The sequence below is a fragment of the Lepisma saccharinum genome, chromosome 25 (genome assembly GCF_977018435.1).
Source record: "Lepisma saccharinum chromosome 25, izLepSacc3.1, whole genome shotgun sequence".
Lineage (NCBI taxonomy): Eukaryota > Metazoa > Arthropoda > Insecta > Zygentoma > Lepismatidae > Lepisma > Lepisma saccharinum.
The window spans coordinates 17,711,917-17,726,939 of NC_139253.1; the positions used below are offsets into that span (position 1 = coordinate 17,711,917).

General features: G+C 36.5%; 1 protein-coding gene across 4 annotated transcripts in view; it reads left to right on the forward strand.

Annotated features, from left to right (window-relative positions):
* The first annotated feature begins 4,997 nt into the window (after nt 1-4,997).
* Nucleotides 4,998-15,023, forward strand: part of LOC145978707 (uncharacterized) — a 32,508-nt gene continuing 22,482 nt past the window's right edge. For 2 of the 4 annotated variants that reach the window (XM_083111511.1, XM_083111509.1), the window contains exons 1-2: nt 4,998-5,159; nt 10,215-10,358. The gene's annotated coding sequence lies outside the window, so the exon portion shown is untranslated. Of the gene's footprint in view, nt 5,160-6,967; nt 6,986-10,214; nt 10,359-15,023 lie in introns of those variants that run through there. The other 2 variants (XM_083111508.1, XM_083111510.1) reach the window with 2 other exon arrangements.

Genomic DNA, 15,023 nt, shown 5'->3' on the forward strand with positions numbered 1-15,023 from the left:
ATGCAACCTTCCGAACGGAAGCGACTAGACCGGCAAGCGGCACCTGTTGCTTTGTCGCTTGCGTGTCGTTCGGACTGGGAAGTTTTTTAATTGCTTGCATTGTGTCGCCTCTGTCTGTTCGTAGTGAACTCACAGTGAAAGCTTGCTTATAGACTAAGGGAGATTTCACATGGAAGCGACACGCGACCCGTGACACGTATCGCTTCAGGATTTCACCAATCGAACGCAGGTTTGTGCTGGCTGCTATGCTCCTACGCTGTGAAACGTTGCTGTTGATTGGCTCGTTCCAAAGCAACTTGTGTCGCGTGTCGCTTGTCGCTCCGGTCTGAAATCTCCCTAAAGGAGCGTGTCGCTCGTTGCTTTGATGTGGAAACCCTGTGTCGCTTGTCGCCTGTCGCTTCAACCTGAAAGCTATCGTGTGGAAATTTCACACTGAAGCGACAAGCGACACGTATAATTCACACCCAAGCGACAACGGACCGAGGCTACAAGAGACACGTGCAGCTTTTCGTGTGTCTTCTGTTCGAAAGGTTGCATTGACTACTGAAAGTTTGCTTCCAAGCGACTCGTGTCGCTTGTCGCCTGTAACTTTGGTGTGAAGAAATCTTGCTCACAGCAAACTCTTCGAACCGAAGCTGCACGTCTCGCTTGTCGCTTGCTTGTTGTTCTGCTTAGGCCGTTTTCTGGATACCGTATAGACAGTATAGTCGCGAGGGTTGTTATCCGCGCATGCGCGATGAATGCTTGCTTATAAACTGAAGTGTCCCTGTCGTTCGTTGCTTCAGTGTGATACTTCCGTGTCGCTTGTTACATTGAACAAGTCACAGGAGAGAAGCGACAAGCAACACGTAATCTTCCGAACCGAAGCACCACGTGTCTCTTGTCGCTTGCGTGTCGCTCAAATTGGGTCGTTTTCTTAATATCGAGCGTAGAATCGCCCTTATCTGTTGGTACTTGCTCGTGCGATGAATACTTTTATCATAGACGGAACAGAAGGGGATCCTGTCGCTTGTAACTTCAGTGTAAACCCCCGTGTGGCTTGTCGTCTGTTCCTTCTGTCTGAAAGCTCCCTGCATGTACGATGGATAAAGAGTGGATGGAAGCAAGGCAGATTCTATACATTATCTAGCTATTGATAATCAACAAACTTTATTTGATATACTCATGTTCTTATGATTAAGGAATCATTTTTATTCTCACTATAGCTACAGTGAGCAAAGTGATTACAGGTTTAACCAATTTTCGAGAATAATATTTGTGATGCCTCCCAGTTATAACTTTTGTTGGCATAATATCCTGGATTACTTTCACGAGACGAGACAGCATTTTCACGAGACGAGACGGGACAGACCAAAGTCTCGTCTCGTCTCGTGGGCAACACTACATATCTGAGAGGAGTCGGTTGCCGACACATACGACACGTGTCGCCTGTCGCTTCGATCTGAATGGTCCCATTGACTGAACGGGTTCCCGTCTTTTGTCGCCTGTTGAGTGCCGTTTATCGCGTGATGTTTCGGTGTTGACATTCTCCTGAACGTAAGAATTAATATATTAAAGCGCAACGGCAAGGTAGCTGAGACGAACTAAATATAGTATGTTTATAAACAAAGAACACTAAATTTGATGTAATTGGGCCTTGCCTAGCAGCCATGAGTCGAAAATAAAAAAATTAGACTTTTTACACTACGCCTAATGTTTTCTTTTTCTGGTTGCGAATACTAATTCAACAGCGGAAGTAGGAATCTGATATAAACTTCTCAAAATTGAAAAGATAATGTATTAAGTGCGTAAGCGCATGATATTTTTTATTATTATACACTATGACACTGTACCCTATCCGATATTATAATATTAAAGCATGTTTTCTTTCCCTCCAATTTTCGTCCTTTATTTCTTCGGTTACAACAATTTTAAAATTATAGTTCCTGTAAATAAGAAAGCGGTAGAGATTGCAAGACATGAAACAGAGTATACAATATTTTTGGTAATAACTTTTCTCGATAAATGTGCATGTATAAAATAGAAAACCATATTTAGTAGCCATGAGGGAAAAGTATGATATCACGTTAAAAAAAGAGTTAGTTATGATATAACAACTATAAAAATAAAAATACAGTCGCGTGGAATTATTATGTATTATTATTTACCAGATTCACAAGAATGAAGCACTTAAATTGTGAAAAATTTAAGTTTTTTTTTTTTAGTTCCGATGTCTGTTCTGTTGACAATTGTCTCATTAAAATTCTTAGTGTCACAGCACTGATTAATCGTCTATCATGATCTGACATAATTTCTAAAGTTTAGATGAAATTAAACTTGCAATTTAATGTAATAAAAGCACGCTATTCCCTATGTATTTAAATGGGAGAACAATTGGCCATCAAAAGCGTAGGGATTAAACAGGGTGCTGTCAGCATATTTTCGTTTCACACTTACGTCTAGCCATTCACCAAGCTAATGCGTCATTTATGAGCAATTGCACATTCTAATATCTACCCGTTAGCATGCATGGTTGATTGATTAAAGTCCACATTATGCATGGGTGACCGCAGGGGGGGGGGGGCATTTGCCTCCCCTGAGATACAGCGCCTTGAATAACGTAGTGTGGAAAACGACCCAAGAAACTGGTTCCCCGAGACGATGACAACTAGATGGCAGTGCGATCGACTCAGGTGCCAATTTTGTTATGAAAGTAATGCGGCTTAGTTAGTTTATGGAATATATTGTGTAGATTTGTTTCTCTAGAAAGGCGGTAAGTGAATTGATGGAAACAGTTATATTTGTGGAGTGATTTGCAGTCACGAAATGGCATTAATTTGGAAAGAAAAGTAAAATATAATTATTAAATAAATAGCATGCGTAACACAAGAAGAAAAGTCGCAATGTGATTCCGGACGTCAGGCCTTGAACTGTGTATTAGAGTTTATTTTTCTATGTTATTAGAATATAAATAGTATCCTGAGAGATATTTCATACCGAGGCGACAAACCACAAATGTCGCTTGAAAGCGAGCAGTCGGAAATCAATGCAGCCTTTCGAACCGTAGGGACAAAAGCTCTGACTGAACCGTTTCCTCAAGGAGATTTTACACCAAAGCGACACGCGACAAACGATACGAGGATTTCACACAAAAGTGACACGGGTCATTCGGTCAAAGGCAACTTTCATACCGAAGTGTCACATGTTGCTTGGAAAGGAGCCAATCAAGAGCAACATTTCACATCGTAGCGGCATAAAGGGAAGCACAGGCCAGCGTTCGGTTGGTGAAATCCTCAAGCGATAAGTGCCGCGTGCCGCGTGTCGCTTTGGTGGACAATCTCACTAAAGCAAGACACTCATTGCATCGCGTATGCGCGAACAACAAACCACGGCAACATGTTGCAAGCTATTGATCTGTTGTTGTAATGTGCGGTTTATCGTGTCGCCTATCTGTTGTTCGCAAGCAACGCTTGCTAATAGACTGAAGACACTGAAGACACCATGTAGCTTGTCACTTAGTTGGGAACTCCCCCTGTAGCGCGTCGCTTCGGTCTCAGCACCCTTCCTTTAAGGAGCTTTCCTACCGAAGTAACAAGTAGCACGCAAATACGCCATATGAACGTGTCGTTTGCTGTTTGGACCCTCATGTGCAATGAATCTATTTTACAGTCTGGAAGAGTGTGTCACTAGTGTGACAGTGTGAACATCCCGTGTCGCTTGTCCCATTGGTTTGAAAGTTGCCTTACACTCATGTCGATGGCACTAAGAAAGTTTTGTGGGGTTCCCCTTGTCGTTTCATGCAATCATCATTAACATCATCGCCGCGATTAGTTTAAAGCGGAAGAAAAGAGACAGTAAATATCCAAAATACAAATGCTTCAGTGTGTATATCTTTAAAAGACATGATGATGATGAAAATAATAATGAACCTAATTCATACACAAAAATTTAGTTGCCAAGAACATCCCACGCGTATTTTTTCTCCCGTATTATTAACGAAAGTATGACGATAACAGGACGTGGTCGACTGTCTAGAATTTCGTTAATATCTTCGCGACCACTGTACCAAATATCATAGCAATTATCACATTCATAGAAATGCTTCATGTAAAAGAATCAGACGTTGCAACGGAAACTCCATTTACTTCCACTATAAGTAGTCGAACACCAAGCACCGGGGTCAACCCCAGCGCCTCTAGCGGATCATTTTCGAGTGGAACCACCCAGAGAGCGCAGAAGCATGCCGTTTTCCACACTACGTTACTCTAGGCGCTGTACCTGAGATATCTGGAAAGAATTAACGTAATTCGAATAGTGAAACTGTACAGATATTTTATTCGCGATTCCAGTCCCGACACATTCCTCAAATGATGTAAATGCTGTGTACGGGATCCAGAAAAGTTGTGACCCGAATATCGGGGAAAAAATTTCCCGTTCCGATCCCGAATTCGGGAAATGATTTCCCGGCTTTTCGTTATCCTAAGCAGTCGAGAAATGCCGAATGGTCGTTTTAAAATGATGTGTGTGAAAATTATCGGACATTGTTAGCTTTTATTCCAGAAATGCAAAAACAATGACTTAAGGTAAAAATGACGTGTACAATTTGAGATTTATAGAATTTCGGGAAATGTCTACCACTTCCTTTCCGGAAAATTTCCAGACTTGGTCCGGAAATGGCGAATTTTTCACATCCCGAATGCAGGGAATATCGGGATTTCAAAAATTCCCGTTCCGACCCAAAAAAATCTTACCCTCACACCCCTAATGACAGCGAAGATGCCAGAAAGAAGAGAACTGGCAACGTTGTAGATCTTCCACCTCGCAAAAGTCTGCAACAAGAAATACCCACGATACCGGTAGATATTGGAATGTGCAATTGCTCATTAATATGCGCACTGCCACCTACACACCCCTCATGCCAGCGTAAGACGCTGCAAAGAGAACTGGCAACGTTGTAGATCTTCTGCCTCGCGAAATGCATGGATCTCGCGCATGCGTATTAATACAACCCAATTGTACATGATTACAGACATTTTTATAAGCACACAGAAATAGGGGAGGATTACCATAATTTATGTCGGCTTTGCTTGACAAACACTAGTTCGAAACTGAACATCTGCCTAGATTAAGGACAAAGACGAGATATTCAAAGGAAAATATTAAATTGTCTATCCCTCATTGTGAGTATATTTTATTATTTGTAAGCATCACTTTTCATTTATTAGTTTACATGGTAACACTTTACTATACCTGAGACGGATTCCTTCAAATTTACAGGAGAAAGTACTTACGGAATTCATTTTCTGGAGTGTTGTTGATGTTCCGGAATGTAGTCTTGGTCCATTTTAATGCAAATCCATGTGGTTTTATACGAAAATATCTCTCCAACGTGCTATTTCTGCTCCCGCCATTTGCTTTTTATGAGAGCGCGATATTGCTGCTGCTACAAGCCAATGTTGTCCGTATATGCTAAATTGAACGAAAGGAGTGCTAATGGAACCTAACCTAACCTAGTAGGCATACCTCGTAAGTAAAAAAGTCAATTTAAAATTCCTAAAGTGTTTTTAATGTTAAAAAAATTATTTCCGACGCGCTATTGCGATCAACGGTAAGCTACCGCCATGTTGTGTGTGGAAATAAACAAGAACAGTAAGTACTCGTAAATGTAAGAAATATACATTATTTTCGTTACGAATTCCATTATTTCACCTAAATAAGTGTTCCGGAATGCAGAATAGTACGTTAGCAATGTAAAAAAGTGCGAAAGGAATAATTTCCAGGTGTCTCAGGTATAGTAAAGTAGTACCGTTTACATGAGTTTACAATACCGGACCACTCTCCAATTTCTATAAAATTTCGCCTACTTACTAATTTCGATGTCCTGATGACGTATCTGTAGTTCATATTTGGCGGTCACTTGTTAAAACTGTACATTTACGTGTACAACTTGTAAAATAAACTTGCGATTTACCACGGTGATTGTCCATACACAGCAATTCGGAACCATCTTTCTTTCGCAATTAATTACCTAATGGTCTTCCTTTACGCACAACAATCTTGTTGACGACAGACGAGGAATGCCTACGAGGTTAGGTTAGGCCTGTTAGGTTAGGTTCCATTAGCATAAATACAAAGAAAAATTAATATTTTAGCTAAGAGAACTATACCTTATCTTGCCTGTTGATTTCTTCATGTTGGGAAAATGGCGTCTTCCGTGGAGCTATTGTTCTTATGGTAGGGTTACGTTACGTTAAGAAAACATAGTTTATTTCATTTTTTTCTCAATTTCCATACTTGACCGCCAATTATTACATGCAGATTCGTGATTAGGAGTTTACAATTAGTGAGTAGGCGAAATTTCATAGAAATTGGAGAGTGGTCCGGTATTGTAAACTCGTTCCCTGCGCCCTGCCTTTGTGGCACGATGCTAAATGCACGGGGAACATTTCCTTGGTACTAGCTAGTTTACTATCCTTCGGACAGATTTCTTCATTTCTACAGAAGAAACTACTTACCGTAATAAGTTCCTGTAGTATTGTCTAACATCTGGAAGGTGTTTTGTGTGATGTGGGAATGTTTCATAGCGGAAATTCAACCATTGACGCATAGCCCGACGAACCATTTGCGGAAACGTACATTCTTCAGTTACAGAAACACTTTTTTTTTTAAAAAAAAAAAAATTGATCAAAAAAATGTGAATACACATTAAAAAATGATCCGCGAAGCAGATAGGTAAGTACAAATATCAAAAATTGACGAAACTCGGAGGTTATAGGTGTCCAAAGGATAGTAAAAATTTACCGGTTTTTGGGACTAACGTCAATGGTTTGTGAGGCTAACGTCAATGGTTTGTGACGTATTAGCATAATTTCAAATCCAGGCAGGTATTTTCTGGTGAACGAGGTTGCAACACTGCATAAATCGACAAAACACTTCCACAATGTGCCCTGAACCAGTACGCTATCACCCGCCATAATGTGTTACAGAATCGAAATAACAAGTAACAGTAAGTACTTGTAAATCTAAGAAATAGACATTGAGATGCATTATTTCACTTTAGGAAATGTTCCGCATTCCAAAATAGTATGTTAGCAATGTAAAAAAGTCCGAAATATATGTTTCATAGGTGTTTCCCCCATACTATAATGGTACCCTCATTACTTTAAGGAAGGTTCAAATTTCGTGTGACAATGATTTCCAAAATTCTACGATAATTAGTCTTTGTGCTAGGAGAAATCATGGTAAATATCCGATATCGCCCGAACGGATTTCTTCAAATTTACAGGAGAAACTATTTACTGAAATCAGTTTCCGTAGGATTGTCGAAGTTCTTGGAGGTATTTTCGGTAACAGTTTCATAGATCGGAGACATATTAAAATAGCATATTTTGTGTTTCACATGGTTCGTACTTACCAATTGTGTATTGTGGAACATAGTTCGAGGTGCCATTATGCTTTTTACATGAAAACAAACTCAATTTTTCACATTCCGAGTGCTTTTTTTTAAATTCCTTTCTTCGCTTCCGGAACACATAGTATGGTGGGCACATCTTGACTCACGTTGTGGTTATGCAGTGTTTTAACCTTCTTCACCGAAAAATACCTACTATCGTGTTCGTCACCGGTGGAAATTATACATTATGCACAGGTAGCTGACGGATAGCCCCACAAACCATTTCCAAAAAGGTTAGGTTTGGTTTGGTTGGGTTAGGCAAGCATAGTTAAAAAAAGGGGGTTGAAACACTGACAGGGGGTTACCAAATGTACGCAGCATCCGGTTGTTGTAGGGCAAGCAAATGAAAGCAATACCAATTTTGCGTCGCTGTGATATTTCTCTTGAAAAATGAATGATTTCCCGGTTAAATATATTCCAGATGAAAGAAAATACCTTGACGAACATTGTAAACCTTTGAAAACCTCATTTCCGTAAGTAGTTTCTTGTGTAAAATTGAAGAAATGTGTCTCCGATGTATGAAACTGTTACCGTATTTTCTTTCGCGGAAACTGAAAACTTTACCAATGCTGCAGAACAAGAAATAATCGCTTTTTAAGTAAGGAACTTGCATTTTCTGTATCATTATGCCGTTGTTTCCATTATGTGTGTGCAGATGGCATGAGCATCAAAAGTCACACGGTCTCGCCATTGTTTCCAAACGTGCCTTTTTTTACGAGATTTTTTTTAAACTATGCTTACCTAACCCAACCTAACCTAACCTTGCTGGGAATGGTTCGTGGGGCTATCGTGAATGGTTTGTGGGGCTATCGTGAATAATTTTTGGGGCTATCCGTCAATGGTTTGTGGGGCTATCGTGAATGTTTTTTTTTTGGGCTATCCGTCAATGGTTTGTGATTACATAATGAACATGAAAGTAGGTATTTTTTTGGTTAAGAAGGTTGAAACACTGCATACCCACTCTAAATCGACAAAACACAAGCAGATGCCCGATGATCCATGACGAGTGCATGCCATATTGTCTGTTACCCAAGCAGAACAAGGAAGACAAATAATGACTTGTAATATGAAAAGTTGACACTATTTTATAGAAAAAGGCATAACCTCACCTTAAAGAATCTTCCGCAATGCTGAATAGGTAAGTATCAATGCTAAAATTAATTAAATAAATGAGTGAGAGGTGCTCGGGTATTATCGGATAATTTCCGAAATTATAAAACAATCGGAACCGTTACCGGTGCAGACAACAAATACACTACTTGACTCCAAATCAATGAACTAGATGACTCGGTGTTGCACCGTGCAACCAACTAGACGCTAAGGTGCAAACAGAGTCAAATCTAGTCAAAAAGTGCAGCCAACTACATGGGGCTATAGAAATATATGGGTAAAAATTTGGTATTCCCCGGACACCTATAACTTCTTCTGTTGACATTCGTACTTACCTATCTGCTTCGCGGAACATTCTTTACGGTGTATTCAAGTTCTTTTAATAAAAGTAATTGCAATTTTTCACATTACGAGTACTTCTTTCTTGTAGTCTTTTCGCTTGCCTGAGACACAATATGGTGCGTACACCTTCCTAGATAATCGCACGTCGTGCTTGTGTTTTGCTGATTTTCATTCGTTATGCAATGTTTCAACCTTCAGAACCCAAGAAATACTCATGAAAAAAGCTCATCTGATCTAATTTTTTTAAAAAGTTTTTCACATTGTTTTACGAAGAAAATTGTAATGATTCGTGGGGCTATCCATGAATGATTTTTGGGGCTATCCGTCCCGGAATCGGTGGGAAATTTGAACAAAAAAAATTATTTTTGTTTGAAATTTTTGAGTCCAAATTTCCCACAGATTCCGGGCTCCACCCCTGGGGTAATTGACCTACCACTACCGTGGCCCTGCCTCAGCTCTGGCTACCTGACTTTCTCTATAGAGTCCCTGTTAAAAGCATGTTAGAAATTGGCCGGAGTCACCTGCCCCCAAATGGGCCCTAAACTTTTAAATTTGAAAAAATCTGTTTTCTGTTCAAATCTACACGGAACTCTTTTAAACTGTAACTTCTCACGTCCCTGGACTCTCTTTGAACACGCATATACCCACAGCCCATTCCTTCAAATGAGTAGCTTACATTCACTGCCACATTTTGGACATTCCTTTCCTTTCTTCAAGATCCCATGTTCAATTAAAAAATCCACAGGATGTTCCACACCCGGTACAAATTTCACCACAACACGCCATGTTTCTAACTTTTGTTGCTAACACAGACAGTTTGAAACACTGGATACCCAATGAACATGAACAAAACACAGTCACGATGCGTGATAATGTACGAAAGTGTATGCGCCAAAGGCTATTCTCTGTCAGAGAATTAATTTTCAACAAAGAACATGAATTTTCGCTATCACACAAAACACCTTCCAGATGTTAGACAATGCTACAGGAACTTATTACCATAAGTAGTTTCTTCTGTAAAAATGAAGAAATCTGTCCGGGGAATATCAGATTAGTACCCAAAAGGGTCACATTTTTCTTATAGTGAAACCAACATTTTTGACTTGGTGGTTTATTTTCTTATGTATTTTAAGATATCCATTTCCTATAACCCTATCTATAGCACAAGTAATTGGAGTATCGAAGTCTGACATTTAATATGCAATTTGTAATAAATATCTACTTTTGGGGTAGGCAAATAACATTTTCATAAATACCTATTATTTACCTACACAGTTTGTAAATACCCATGCTCCAACCCTACTTATGAATTCAATTTTCTCCATCTCAGGTTACAGAGGATGACAGTTTGCCAAAGTTTGTGTGCTATTCGTGTGTAGACAAGCTAGAAGATTTCCAGGATTTCCACAGACTTTCTCAAGGAATACCTGTCATCTGCAGAAAAGGGGTGCAAGTGTTAAGGTAAAGTGTTAAGGTAAAGATAATTTTATACTTGAACAAATGGTGGCATGTTTAAAAGTAAGTCATACTTCATTTGTTCATGGCGTGGTAATACATAGATGCATTTTTAAAAATTAAAATTTTTACACCTGCTATTACTGAGAATGGAATCATGTATTCTTTTGTGAAGACCCATAGTGAAAGTGGTATGTGGTTTTCTGGGCTCTTGTGTATAAAATTGTTTTTTATTACTCTATTCTCCTCAATGTTTTGAATAGCAATGCATTTTTTGGATGTAGGAGGTGACCCTTTCCAAAGACATCCAAATGACAACCTCGCTTACACATAGCAGACTCTGGTCTGCATTGTTGCAGAATAACGAGGCTCTAGCACTTGAACCTCTAGCCTGTAAGTAGATAGCAAAATGTGGCTTCGAGCACACCTAAATTTAAGGGGCAACTTTTCACCCAAAATCATAAAAAAACAAGAGAAAAATAAAAAAAATATTAAAATTTAATAACAAAACATTAAAAACATCATCCCTTAATTTATTTTTGAGCATTTTTTTCATGTTTTTGTCAAATCAATAATTAAAATTTAAGGGGCAGTTTTTTCTCAAAAACATAAAAAATTTAGAAATTTTAATAACAAAACATCAAAAAATCATCCCTTAATACATTTTTTCTAAAAATATAGCCCCTTAATAATAATTTTATGCATCCATATTTTCCAGCGCAAATCGATTAAGGGGCTACTTTTTACTCCGAAACTAACAAAAATCAATGTTTTAATCACAAATTTTAGCACATTTAACTAAAAATAATACCCCTTAAACTTATAAAAAACATGAGCGCAAATCGTTTAAGGGGTACTTTTTCCTAAAAAAAAAAAAAAACCTAACTACAATGTTTTAAACACAAAATGAAGCACAGTTTTTAGAGAAACACACCCCTTAATTCACCAATTTATTCCTGGCGCATCTGCAGTTAAGGACTAACAAAAATACAGAAGCTTCTTATGAGTCTTACACGAAGTGCGCGTACCATATCCACCAAAATTTAATATATTTTGCTAATAATAATGCAAAAAACAGCATCACTTTAAATTCCTAAAAAAACATTAGCGCCCTTTATGGGGCTAGCACGAAGTGCGCGCAATTAGATGTGACTAAGGAGCACATTTTTAACAATAAAGATATGATTTTTAGGATAAGCTTTTCACACAAGCCTTAAACTATAAAAGAAAAGAAATAAAGTACAAAAACAGAGAGGTTCGCACGCTTGCATCTCTTCAAACATTTGAGTGCATTTTCGATTAGGGGGCACATTTTTAATAAAAAAGATGATTTTTATGGCTATTGTATTTATTTAACGTTATTTTTCGATCTAGTTTCGGCTACGTTTTAAGATTTTGATTATATAGTTACCTTCAGGTCTATCTTTAAAATTTTATAATACGCTTTTTTGTTATATTATATTATACGTACTATGATTTTTGTTTACATTAAGTACCTATCTACTATTTAACGTCCGCGAAAAAAATTACCCCAACACATTCACATCCTCTATTTATCGCCCGAATTAGTATATTGGTGCCATCTGTAAGTATTCGACGGAACTGCACCAATACCAGCGAACAGAATACTGTGCCTGTCATCTTTAGTAGTATATAATCTCCGATGTAGAGGTTATTTTAGTCGAGTTTTAGTGCAACGTGTTTTAGTAAGTTTTATTATTTTTAAATAATTATTGTAAAATTTATAATTAATTTATTGTAAAAAAGTGAAATCGTTAATAGTAGGGTAAATTTAAGCCGCGTTTACAGTATTTAGCAAATGCTTTACAGCTCTGCTACAAATTCAGAATGAAATTCAATATTATGTTATGAATGTATTTCCTTTTAGTTGGAAACATCGAAGAATCTTTAATTTTGCTTAAAGGAAATGAAAGGCAATGAAGTTTGAAAAAAGAGAATGGTAGAAATACTAGGAAATGCGAAATAAAAAAACCGAATTCATTAAAATATGGTTGAGGTTATTTCTGAAAATATAGCTATTTGCATAAAATCCTAACCCAAACAAACGAGAAAGAGTTAGTTTAGAGCACAGAAAAAGAATATCACTTTGTTTAATTGTGAAAACATGAAATAGTAATTTTACTTTGCAATTGCAGTACCTACGTAATGCCTTATTTTATTAAATTATATAAAAAAATATTGTTACACATTAAAATTACAGAAACAGTAAATTACCAATGATAAAAAAATATTATAAAACCATAGATAACTGTCCATTCGAGAAAACTTTAAATATTAATCATGTTGTACCTGTTTTTGCTATAAAAATAGGATATAATAGGATATAGGAGGTATAAAATTAATTAATTAACAAACTCTGAAGAAAACAACACGTTTTACAATCTATTCGCTTCGTTAAACAAATTGATATATGCTAACGAATGATTAGAAGGACAATAGTGACGATTAGAAGAATGATCATAACGATCGTTTTTGTTAACATTTCAGTTTCATTATCGTCTTGTGTAATAAATTAATATTTTTTCAAATATATTTTTTTTCAATACAGCGAAATAAATGTGTAATTCCTCATTAAAGACAATCAGTAATAAATTCTATATGTATTATGATCTTTAAACAAAGCGATCATTATTTGGAAATGTTGTAACTGATTGATTTTGTTGTAACTGATCTGATATTACATTTAATGATTTTTAAATTTATATGTAAACAATGTTGGAGTTTTTGATTATTGATTTTTAACAATTGATTTGACTAAAGAAACAAACAATGGTCTTTACACAAAATAAATTTGAATGTTCATCATGTTAAGTCATGTTCATCATGTTACGTCATGTTCTTCATGTTAAGTCATGTTCTTCATGTTAAGTCATGTTCATCATGTTACGTCATGTTCATCATGTTACGTCATGTTCATCATGTTAAGTCATGTTCATCATGTTACGTCATGTTCTTCATGTTACGTCATGTTCTTCATGTTACGTCATGTTCTTCATGTTACGTCATGTTCATCATGTTAAGTCATGTTCATCATGTTAAGTCATGTTCATCATGTTACGTCATGTTCTTCATGTTCGTTCCTCATGGTTATCATGTTGACTTCACTAAATCCAAAACGATCAAGAGCTGAATGCTCTAACACCAAATAAAAAAGGTGGTACACCAAGAAAAACTATACCGCTATGCCGCTTCAAAATACAATGTAATCTTTTTGGTGGGTGGTACTGCGGTGCACTTGAGTGGTTACTTTTTCATGTACTATGAATAATACGCCTAATCTTATTAACAGGAAACCATGATAATAGGATTAATTAATGATTCATTACTGAACCGGGGGATTCCTTATCTTTCTCAGAAGCCAAATCTACTTGGACTAATCTGGCGCTTATCGCTTATTCCAAAAAATCTTAATAATTACTATTTCATTAATATTTTTTTTTAAATCCATTTAATATTTAGAATAAAAATGGATGTGACCTAAATATCTTAAGTCATAGTTCAAGTATTATGAAGCTGTAGGCAAGCATATCTATAAAAATGCTCTGCTCTTAGCATCTTTAATGTGCTAGTCAGCTAGTACATGACCATGTGCGCAATTACATTGCTAGCGCCCCTACGGGGCAAGAGCCTTCGGTTCGCACGTGTCCGTGCGCGCAATTACATTGCTAGCACGTGTCCGTGCGCTAATGTATCTGTACTTCCAGGAATTAGATGTCTTTTATCATCTTTCCAACTGAGTGACTTCTTATTTAATTCTTCTGTATAAATTTCATGTTTATGACTCCTAATAACATGCTGTTTATGTAAATATTCTTTTTGATTGAGTAAACAGTTTTTATAATCCTCAAATTGAATTTCTTTCTTTAATACAGCCTTTTTAATACCTTTCAGTCGTTTGTCTACCTTATCGTCAGTTCTATATGCATACATTTTGCTCCTTAACCCAATAAATTCCAACATTTGTTCCGTTGAGCTCATTTTTCATTTTTCCGATTACTTTTTTATTTTTATCTGAATACAGGTAGTGATCTTTAGGATAATCTGAAGTATCGAATAAATCAGAATTATTTTTCATAAACTGATTGTAATCATGGTTTTTAATTTCAAAAATAAAGGAATCAGTATCTGTATATAATAATTTTATATCATCTTCAAATTCATTTTTTAAAACATTATAGTAAAAATCATACATTAGAGCTTTAGATAAATCCAATACTGCTTGGCCTATATAAATCGGTTTATCAAATTTAACAGATGTTTTATAATTATGCACAGCCACCAAATATTTACTAAAAATGGTTCTAGATTTAAAATTGGACTTATTTATTGCTTTCTGGACTTTATCATCATCACAGTGTAATTGAATATTTTGTTGTTTTCTAACTGATTGCAGTGGGACTTTCAAAACAGAAGTAAAAAAGAATTTGCTGAAACATATAAAATTAGTGTAAAAACAATTGATAATTATATTAAAAAGCATAATATATCTTATGAAAAACGCATATTTGGTATTATTATTCCAAGAGATAAATTGGGAAGATATTTATTAAATGGTATTTTAAACGAACTTCCGAAGAAAACACAAATTAATAAAGATTGTAATACAACAAAGGAAGAATTAAAATTATTTGGTAGTGTTGTTACTCAAAACCTGAATGGAGTT